The sequence below is a fragment of the Pteropus vampyrus genome, unplaced genomic scaffold, assembly GCF_000151845.1.
Source record: "Pteropus vampyrus isolate Shadow unplaced genomic scaffold, Pvam_2.0 Scaffold566, whole genome shotgun sequence".
NCBI lineage: Eukaryota > Metazoa > Chordata > Mammalia > Chiroptera > Pteropodidae > Pteropus > Pteropus vampyrus.
Genome location: NW_011889347.1, coordinates 2,278,044 through 2,287,919, shown reverse-complemented (window position 1 = coordinate 2,287,919; position 9,876 = coordinate 2,278,044). Strand labels below are relative to the sequence as shown.

General features: G+C 33.6%; 1 pseudogene; it reads left to right on the top strand.

Moving 5' to 3' along the window:
• The first annotated feature begins 8,940 nt into the window (after positions 1 to 8,940).
• LOC111733437 lies at positions 8,941 to 9,059 on the top strand (annotated as a pseudogene).
• Positions 9,060 to 9,876: the final 817 nt, after the last annotated feature.

Here is a 9,876-nt window from a genome sequence, read left to right as displayed (position 1 = left end):
GATATAAACCCAAAAGCAACAAATGAACAAGTTAAACAAATAGAGTCTCATGGACATGGGCAATAGACTAATGGTTACCAGAGGGTAGGGGTGAAGCTAGATGAGTTAAAAAGGGGTCAAATATGTGGTGCCAGAAATCGAACAATGGGAGAAGAATACACATACACACACACACACACACGAACACATACACCATACTGTTAAATTGTACACCTGAAACTTAGTTGATTTCAATAACCAATGTCACCAAGCTAATTAATTAATTAATTAAAAATAATTTTAAAAAGTCAAGCAAAGATTTTGCCTGAAATATTTCTTTGAGAAAAAATAAGTTATAAAGTATTTGCATTCTCGTTCTCATCTCCCCAGTTTTCATCTCCACAGAAAAGGGGGTTGTGAGGATGTATACTTTCTGTTCAATTTTAATATTGGCAACTGGAATAAGAGCACTGTGCCCCTATATTTCATAGGCGAATTCATGTCTGAGACCTCTTAGGTAATTCGGAGTGTAAAGTACAGAGCTGAAAAGCTGTTCTGATGGTCACAGCAGAGGGGCACCACAGCTATTTTTAAAGAAGACAGTACTCATAGAATTATGCAGGGAAAGATTCTGTGAATGTTACCCAAGGCCAGATTTGGTACACATGCGAATGCTAGCTTTCGTAGATCCTCTTTAGCAGGGTCACCTGGAGGAGTGATGAGAATGCAAAAAGCAAAAGCTGGAGATGAATTGCTGAATTTCTCCTGAAGTGATGAAATGGAATTAAATGAAATGTGCTGCCCAAATCGAGTTGCTGCAGGAGAGCACTCCAGTGCTGAAAGTGTCCCATGGACGATTTCTCTTTTCAACACAGGTCTGACTCAAAACACGTTCAACCACTTCACAATAGTTATATTTAATTTGGAACTTTCCTCCCTACCTTACCAATCCTTTCTCTTCAGGATCCAGCTGCAGATGATGGCAACCTGAGTGTTAAAAAAGCAGCTTCCAGTAAACTGACAAGGAGGCGATGAATAGCGAAATAGGAAGTCTTTTACAATTTCTTCTCTAAAGGCAGTAGACTTTCCAAGAACATATCTCAGCTAGGAAGAGAGACAAAAGGTATCCTTACATGAAATTTAAAATATTGACTGATATATTGAATTAGAGAATCTTTTATTTTTAAAACTTATCATGCTCATAGTACTTTCTCTTAAGTAGAACCATGTTTTTTGGAACTCATGGGATTTTTTTGAGCTTTCGCTCAACAGCAGAATAAAAGAATATCTCGAATCAGCAGAATACAGGAGATCATAGAAAAGAAAGAAATAGACTTTTCTGATTATATTTCATATGTCCTTATTAAACACACTGATATTTCAGTGTGGCTCACGAGCAGAATATAGTCGAAACATTTGCATTGAATTTAAACTCCATGAGGGCAGAGTTTTTTGTCTATGTGTGCTGATATATCCCAATAGCTTAAAATGTGCAGCACATGAATAAACTCAATAAAGGGTTGTCCAATGAATTAATGAGTCTGGAAAGTTAAAGCCAGATTATGAAGGAATTTGAATAGCAGGCTAACGGTATGCAAATATGCAGCATACATACCACCTATACTTCCTATGCCATAGCAGACTTGTCACTTTTTCATTGCCATAATTTTGGTAGTCATTACAACAGATGGAGTCAGTAAAATGTCTTAATTATGGAAATGTGTTTAGGTGCTGCCTCTCAGTGCTTGATATTAAAGGGACAGTGAAGAGCATTGGAGGATTTCTCTTCCTCCACATTCACAGCTGGAAAGTAAATGTTGATTTTTTAGGCTTTCACCACACACCCTGTTGTCTTCCAGGTTCTCTGTTTTTATTTCTCTTCTGTTGGTCCCATTCTGTCTGGTATCCATAATTTCTTCTTTGGCTCTCATGTGTCTTTTGGGCCCCATTATTTTTGATCAAATAAATATCTTCATTTTATGAATGAAAGATAAATGTGAATGTATTAATGTTTGGAATATGTTATTTCAAAATTATGACTCCTCTTTTGTTTCTGTCTGTGATCTGTCTCCCCAGACCACTCCAATCTCTCCTGTGTTCAGGACAGAATGTTATTGGTCCTGAAATGTCTTCAAGGAACCTGTATTCAGAATTTTCACGGAAACTTATATCAATATTACTGCCAGAAAATCATTCACATTCCTATATTTTTATGTAGAACAGAAGCAATAATATGCATCTTTATAGCTCAGTTTGATTTATGGAGTGCTACAATTGAAGTGCAAGTTTTCTTTTATGGTAAAATAATTATCGTTAAATGTAGCAGAAAAATCCCATTGCTTTCTGTAAATATGTCACTGAGTTTCGATTCAATAGCTACCCTTTCAATCAGGAATAAAATGCAGGATAATTAAGATAAACCTTAAACTGATGATAATAACAACTCAAATGCTATTGATTTCATTTTATGGTTTAAGTTTACGGTACAACGTGTAATATAATTCATTGTCTTGGTTTTAGTTCCAAGCAGAATGTCTATGACAAATAATGCTAATGATTCTTTACTCATGATTAACTGACTTACAAAAGCATTTCTTGTATAACTTGAATAATAACATTCCAGAATGTTACGTTATTTTTTCAGTCATAATATCCCAGGTATATTCATTGCCTTATATTTCTAATATAACCATATGGCCACAGCTTTAGAAACTCTATTTGAACTTTATTACTTTAAAAGTGAGAGATTACTTTATGAAAACTAATACCATATGTCTTTATTAATATTTTTGTTTCAAACATTCTAGGCATCTTAGTTACCCAATTGAAAAAACTTACGTTTTTAATAAAACAAATTTATCTTTCCAAGAAAATGATTCAATTGTGAAAAATAGCTTTGATGAAAATGTAATTTTAAAATGATTATGGAATTTTGTTAATACATTTATAAATCCAAATACATTGAGGCAATATTCTTCCCAAAATTCATTTGCTGAACAGGAGACAGGTGACAGTGTTGGGTGATTTACCTTTTGTAATTAGAATATAGATTATAATATATATTTCTTTAAATGTGAAATGAAGGAAAATCAGGTTTCATGAGGAAAACATTTTATATGGCTTCCATGTACTATTACAGTTAAAATGTGTAAGAGTTAAGGAATCAATAAACTGGTTCTCCTTATCTTTTACTCTTAGTATATGATAAGTAGCACGGGGGACAAAACTTAGGAGTCATATTTTTTTTCTTTCTTAGAAACTTCTCTTTAATTAATATGGTTAATAATTTAATTTTTTCTTAACCATTTTATTCTAAATTTAATTTGAGATTCTAAATACAGATCATTCACTGGTTCACAGATTTTTTTGCAACCTAATGTTCTATTTCTGAGACCAGTAATCATTTGATTGATAATAAAGCCCCAGGACTCTGCAAGTTTTCTTTCTTATTTTTAATTTTTATTTTTTATTGTTTTTATTTTATTTTATATTTTTAATTTTTCATTAAGCTTATTGGAGTAACATTGGTTAATACAATTATATAATTTTCAGGTGTGCATTATCATTTGACCTCTGTATATTCTATTGTGTGTTTAGCACCCAAAGTCCAGTTTCTTTCAGCTACCATATACTTGATCCTCTTTACCTACTTCACTCTCCCCCTAAACCCTATATTTGACCCCCTTTATCCCATCTACCTCTCCCCTACTCCTCTGCCCCATTGGTAACCACTAGTCTATAGTCCTCTGGTTACCAATAGCCTGTAGTCAATGTCTATGAGTCTCTGTTTGTTTGTCCTATTCATTTGTTGCTTCTAAGTTTATATCCCACATATAAATGACATCATGTGATTTTCAACTTTTTCTGCCTGGCTTATTTTGCTTAGCATGATTATCTCGAGGTCCATCCATCTTGTCGCAAATGGCAATATTTCCTCTCTTCTTATGGCTCAGTAATATTCTGCTGTATATATGTACCACAGCTTCTTTAGCCAATCATCTATCATAGGACACTTCGATTGCTTCCATGTCCTGGCCACTGTGAATAATGTTGTTATGAACATCAGTGTGCAGATATCTTTTTAGATATGGGTTTTCAAGTCTTTGGGGTAAATACCCAGTAGAGGGATTGCTGGATCATATGGTCGATCAATTCTTAGTTTTTTGAGGAAACTCCATACTGTTTTCTATAGTGGCTGTACCCATTTTCAGTCCCACCAACAGTTTATGAGGGTTTCTTTTTCTCCACATCCTCTCCAACATTTGTTATTATTTGTCCTGCAGATTATAGCTATTCTAACAGGTGTGAGATGGTATCTCATTGTGGTTTTGATTTGCATTTCCCTAATAGCTAGCGATGATGAGCATCTTTTCACATATTTTTTGGCCATTTGTATGTCCTCTAGGGAGAATTGTCTGTTCAGGTCCTTTGCCTATTTTTTGATTGGATCTTTTTTTTGTCGTTGTCGTTGTTTTTGAGTCATATGAGTTCTTTGTAAATTTTGTATATTTTAATTTTTAAATTACAGTTGACATACAACATTATATTAGTTTCACGTGTGCTATACAGTGATTAGACATTTATATAATTGATGAAGCGATCACCCCGATAAATCTAGTACCCCTCTGACACATATATAATTATATAATAAAATATTATGAATAATATTATATGTAATGCAACATTGACATATACATAATTATATAATAAAATATTATGTATAAAATTATATAAAATGCAACATTATCTATAATATTATATATAATACAATATTTTATTTAATAGTGTAACAAAACTTGACCATATTCCCTTTGCTATACTTTCTGTCCCCATTACTATTTTGTAACTACAAATTTGTAAATCTTGATCCCTTCCCTCCATTCGCCCATACCCCCAAAACCTCCTCCCACCTGGCAACCATCAAAATGTTTTCTGTAACTATGAGTCTATTTCTACTGTGTTTGTTAATTTTTTTTAGAGTTAATATATAAGTGAAATCTTGTGGTATTTGTCTTTCTCTGAGTTCTTTTACTCAGCATAATATTCTCTACATTCATCCACAGTTCTCAACTCTGTTTTGCTTGCCATTTTCTAAGTCACTGTGCACATAAACTAGGCACAGAATAGCTGAAATGTTGCTATTACAGAAATAGCAACATTTCCATAAATGGAAAACTAAAGGCATTATTTGGATAACATAAGCCTAAAATTAATTTTAGCCTTTAAAATATGGAGGAACATTATCAGAATTTTCTCCTAAATACATTAATTGTTCATATTGTTTATGAGTGCAGTATTTGATCCTCTGAAATCAAGGTCAGGTTTTCACTATAAAGTGAGATGGCCCTAAATATTTTGCTAAATATTTTGCTAAAGATTTAGCTGTTAGATTCACTTTATTTATTTTTACCTCATAACAAATGGAATGTGAATTTTCTTTTCTCTCAGTGACATATTCCTTGTTGAACAGACTTATAGCTGCAGAACTTTTGTTGAATATGCTAAGGAAATTTAAAACTAAACAAACAAACAAAAAAACCTTCCCATTAATGAGACAAAAAATAAACTTCAACATTATGTTTATAAAATAGAAACAAATATGGGGGAAAGAACCATATAGAAAGAATATAAATAGAATGAACCCTCAGAAGTTTCAATTTTTCACCTTCAGTGGGTTTCTTGATCCTGTTTTGCTTGGCATTTCCTAAGCCACTGTTTTTCTCAGTTTTTGCTTGTACTATTACCTCTAAAATGTCCTTCCTTCGCTGTTTCACAGATAAACTCTTATTGTATAAAGCTGAGTGTAAAAGTCATTTGATTTTTGAAGCTTTCCTTAATTATCCATTATTCCTGTATCATGGGAAACAAATACATCTGTCCTGTGAGTTCTCAAAGGCAAGGATATAATATTATCCAATTTCGTATTGCTCAGTTTCCATCTCAGGAGCACAGGTACTATGTGGGTGACCTCATAGAAGATACAATTTGAGATGGAACCCGAAGGAGAGAAGAGTATAGATAACAGTATGGACATGAAGAAGATCTATTTCAAGGGAAAATAGTGACTACTCCTTTGCCTGTACAGTAGACAATTTATCTAGTAAATTATGTTCGATGATGAGGGGAAGCAACTCAAACTATACCTTTTAGGGCATATTTTATTTTAAGCTATTTTAAGTTATTTTTAAGAGAATAAAAATTCAGGAAAAACTTTCGAAGTTCCCCATAACTACCTAGAAGAAGGGTCCTATTATCATAGATACATACAGTTTAATATGAACTAGGTTTGATAGGGAGAAATCAGCAAGGCCCATTTGATCAAAGTCCTCTCTGTGTTCCATTGTAAAGAAGGGCCACAGACATTTGTTTATCAAACATCTGATCTTCCATCTGTATGTGAAGTGCTGTCCTGCCCTTTGAAGTCCCAAAGACAACCTCTCCTCATGTCTTCTTAGATCAAGATGTCATATAAGCCTTAACTGCCTAATCTGTCATTTGGTCTCACATTCTTATGGAACTGTTGTATTTACATGCATAATAAAGTTGATCATTTTTTCCTGTCAATTTCTCATGTTAATTTGAATTTTAGTCCAGCCAGAAGACCTTAGAAGGTAGAAGAAAAACTAATTTTTCCACCTTGCAGTGCATGCTCTGATGTTTTCTATCAAAGAAATGCTGTCATGTTATCTATTGCTCTATTGAAATTTACCTTTTGATATTTATTATGTATATAGAAATCTCATATTGCACTTACTCTTAGAGCTTGTTATGGTTGACTTTGGCCAAAATTTATGTAATTCTGACCTAGACTAATTAATAGAAACATAATTTTATAATTCTTCTCAGTGATTATGAATCGCATTTCATTTAGAAAGAAATTTTATGAATTAAACATGTGAAATGATAATAAAATGCTAGATATATGGCCAAAGAACAGAACTAGTGCCTTCTAAGATATAAATGGTAAATATACGCACAACATAGGATACTGGAAGTGTGCTCTTTTTGATCCTGAAATCAGATATTACTTATTATCCTTGATTACATTACACGAATTGGCTTTGTGAGTTCTCTTGTAATTATTATTACTCTTTGGCTAACGCTAGTGTTCCTACTTATAACTAGGTAAAACCAAGATCATTTATATAAGAAACGTAACATCTTGGACTTTCTTTCATATTTACTTATGTAGGAAAGACATATCTTATTTTTGGGAAAAATATCCTAAATCGTATTAAAGGACACATGAAGAGATTTACAAGAACAAAGCACATATTATGTGTTTGTGTGTGTATTCAAATATATAACCTTTCTTGCAGACTAATACTTTGTAAGTTATTATTTTACTTGCAACAGCTATGATCCTTTTATTGTTGAAATACATGTAATATGAATCTGTTTTGTGTCACATGGCTCCTGAATATTATTTTCATGCTACAAGAATCATTCCAAAGCTACATTAAATGAATATATTGAGTACTTTATAAGCATAAGTATTTTTCTAAGCTAAGTAAGAGGATAAGAAAAATGACATCGTTATTTTCAAGGAGTTTGTGTTCTGGTAGAGATGCTATGATGCTGAAGCATAAAAATAAGTAGCAACACCAAAGAAGTATGTGGCTAATTGCTATCAGAGAGACATAGACATGCATGGTTTGAGTGTAAGGAAATTAATGCTGTGGTGAACTAAATAGCTTCTTGATTGGGGAAGCAAGTGGAAACTTTATTTGAAGCAAGAACTGGTTTTGTTTAATGCGATTGATTCTGATTAGGGTATATGGAAGAGGAATGAGAAAAGATTGAGGGAGAAAATTAGAAGAAAAAGCTTGGGGAAAGAAATTCACAAGGTGAGTTCAGAGGACAGTGAGCAGCATAGCAGTACCAATGAATTCATGAAGAAGAGAAATGGGAAACAGATAAGTAAAAGAAACATCATAAAGCAGTGTTTCTCAAAATTCGGTTTTTGAATTACTTGATGTCAATCATTTGAGATGCGTGTTTGAACTATTTTTTGTACTATTTTCGTGAAGCCTACAGAATTAAGATATCTGGAAATAGAAAAGAGAAATCTGAGTATGTAGCATTTACCTGTGTGTTTTCAATTTTAGTTTTTTCACAACTATTGAAAATATGAATGCAGAAAATATGTGCTTGCAGATTCTTTTTAGGGAGAAAAATGATATGACAAAGGTTAGTTCACTGTATATGATAGCTTGAAAGAGAATAAATGTTAAAAGGATAGTCTATACCTGAACAAGTATTGGGCTAGTATCTCCAGATAAATAGAACTGATAGGTTTGATACATAGGTAGCTAGATAGATGATAGATAGATAGATAGATAGATAGATAGATAGATAGATAGATAGATAGATAGATATAATAGATGATAAATAGACAGACAGACAGAAAGACAGATAGATGATAGATAAGTTGACAGACATGGACATAGATAAATTTATTTTGAGGGATTGGTTCATATGATTATGGAGACTCAGAAGCACCATGGCCATGATTGGCTGTCTGCAAGTTGGAGGCCCAAGAAAGCTGGTGGTATAAATTCAGTCCAAGTCCAATGGCCTGAGAATCAGGATTGAATGGAGATGGTGTAAGCCCTAGTTTGTGTGAAGGTCCAAAGATCGTGAACGCCAATGTCGGAGGGAAGAAAAAGATGGATGGTTAAGCTCAAGCAGAGAGCACAATTGTTGTTTCTCCACCTTTTGGTACTTACTATTCAGGCCCTCAACAAATTGGATGATGCCATTATTGTTACTAGCGATGATATGTTTGAGAGACATTTAAAAATATAGCACTTACATACGGAAAATGCTTTATTTATCTTAATTGTTGTATATAGGATTACATGTGTTTTTCTCTAAGTACTTTGCATAACCAATGGTTGTAGTTGCGGACATATTAGAAAAGAAGTCATACCTTTCAGAGTATTTAAATTTGAGTACCCTGTCTACGGCCATGCCACTCTGAACAGACCCAATCCTGTCTGATCTCAGAAGCTAAGCAGGATTGGTCATGGTTAGTACTTGGATGGGAGACCACCTAGGAAGACAAGTTGCTGTAGACATAAAAAATAAAAAATAAGGGGATTGTCAGCTGACAAGGTCCTTGCAATCTGTGAGGTCAACCAAGGGTTGCCTTGCCTAAAATACATACATACATACATACATACATACATACATACATACATACATACATAAAAATAAATTTGAGTACCCTGATCTTTACTGACAATCAGACAATGTATGAACAAAAACACAGACAATATCTCCCCCCCATTAATGGTCATAATAACATAATCATCTATTTTTCAAAGAAGAAAATATGAAAAAAATAATATTTGATTAAATTTTGAACACTAAGTGAAAAACTATTTTATAATATCTTTAGTACCTTGGGAGGGAAAACGTAAACTCTTTCTGTAAGTGGAAAGATATGGCCCCTGTTCTCTGTTATGGAATAAATTGGTCTTTCCCAACTGTACTTGGGATGAGTATTTGATTGGAAGCAAACTAAAAAGAATTTGTACGAAGGAAAAGATGAATAGAATGTAAGGAAGGACAAAAAAAATGAACAGATAAGTTTTAGCAATCTTGATCAGAAACTCAGAACACTGCTTTGAGGTTGAGGGCAGTGCCATTGAGACACCTGGGTCTTGCACCTAAAGCACAAGGGTCAAGTGTCTGAGAGAGAGCCTCTGATTAGCTTGGGTTAAGGCATACACATATCCTTGGTCAAGGGTGGACTGCAGAGCACTGTGATTGACAGTGGCACTAAGAGCATAAGGCATATTGAGGCACGGTAACCCAAGGGAGGAAAAATGGTGTTCTGTGTCCAAAATAAGGGAGGAAAGGATGTTTGGCAGAAAAATCCAAAACTTCTAT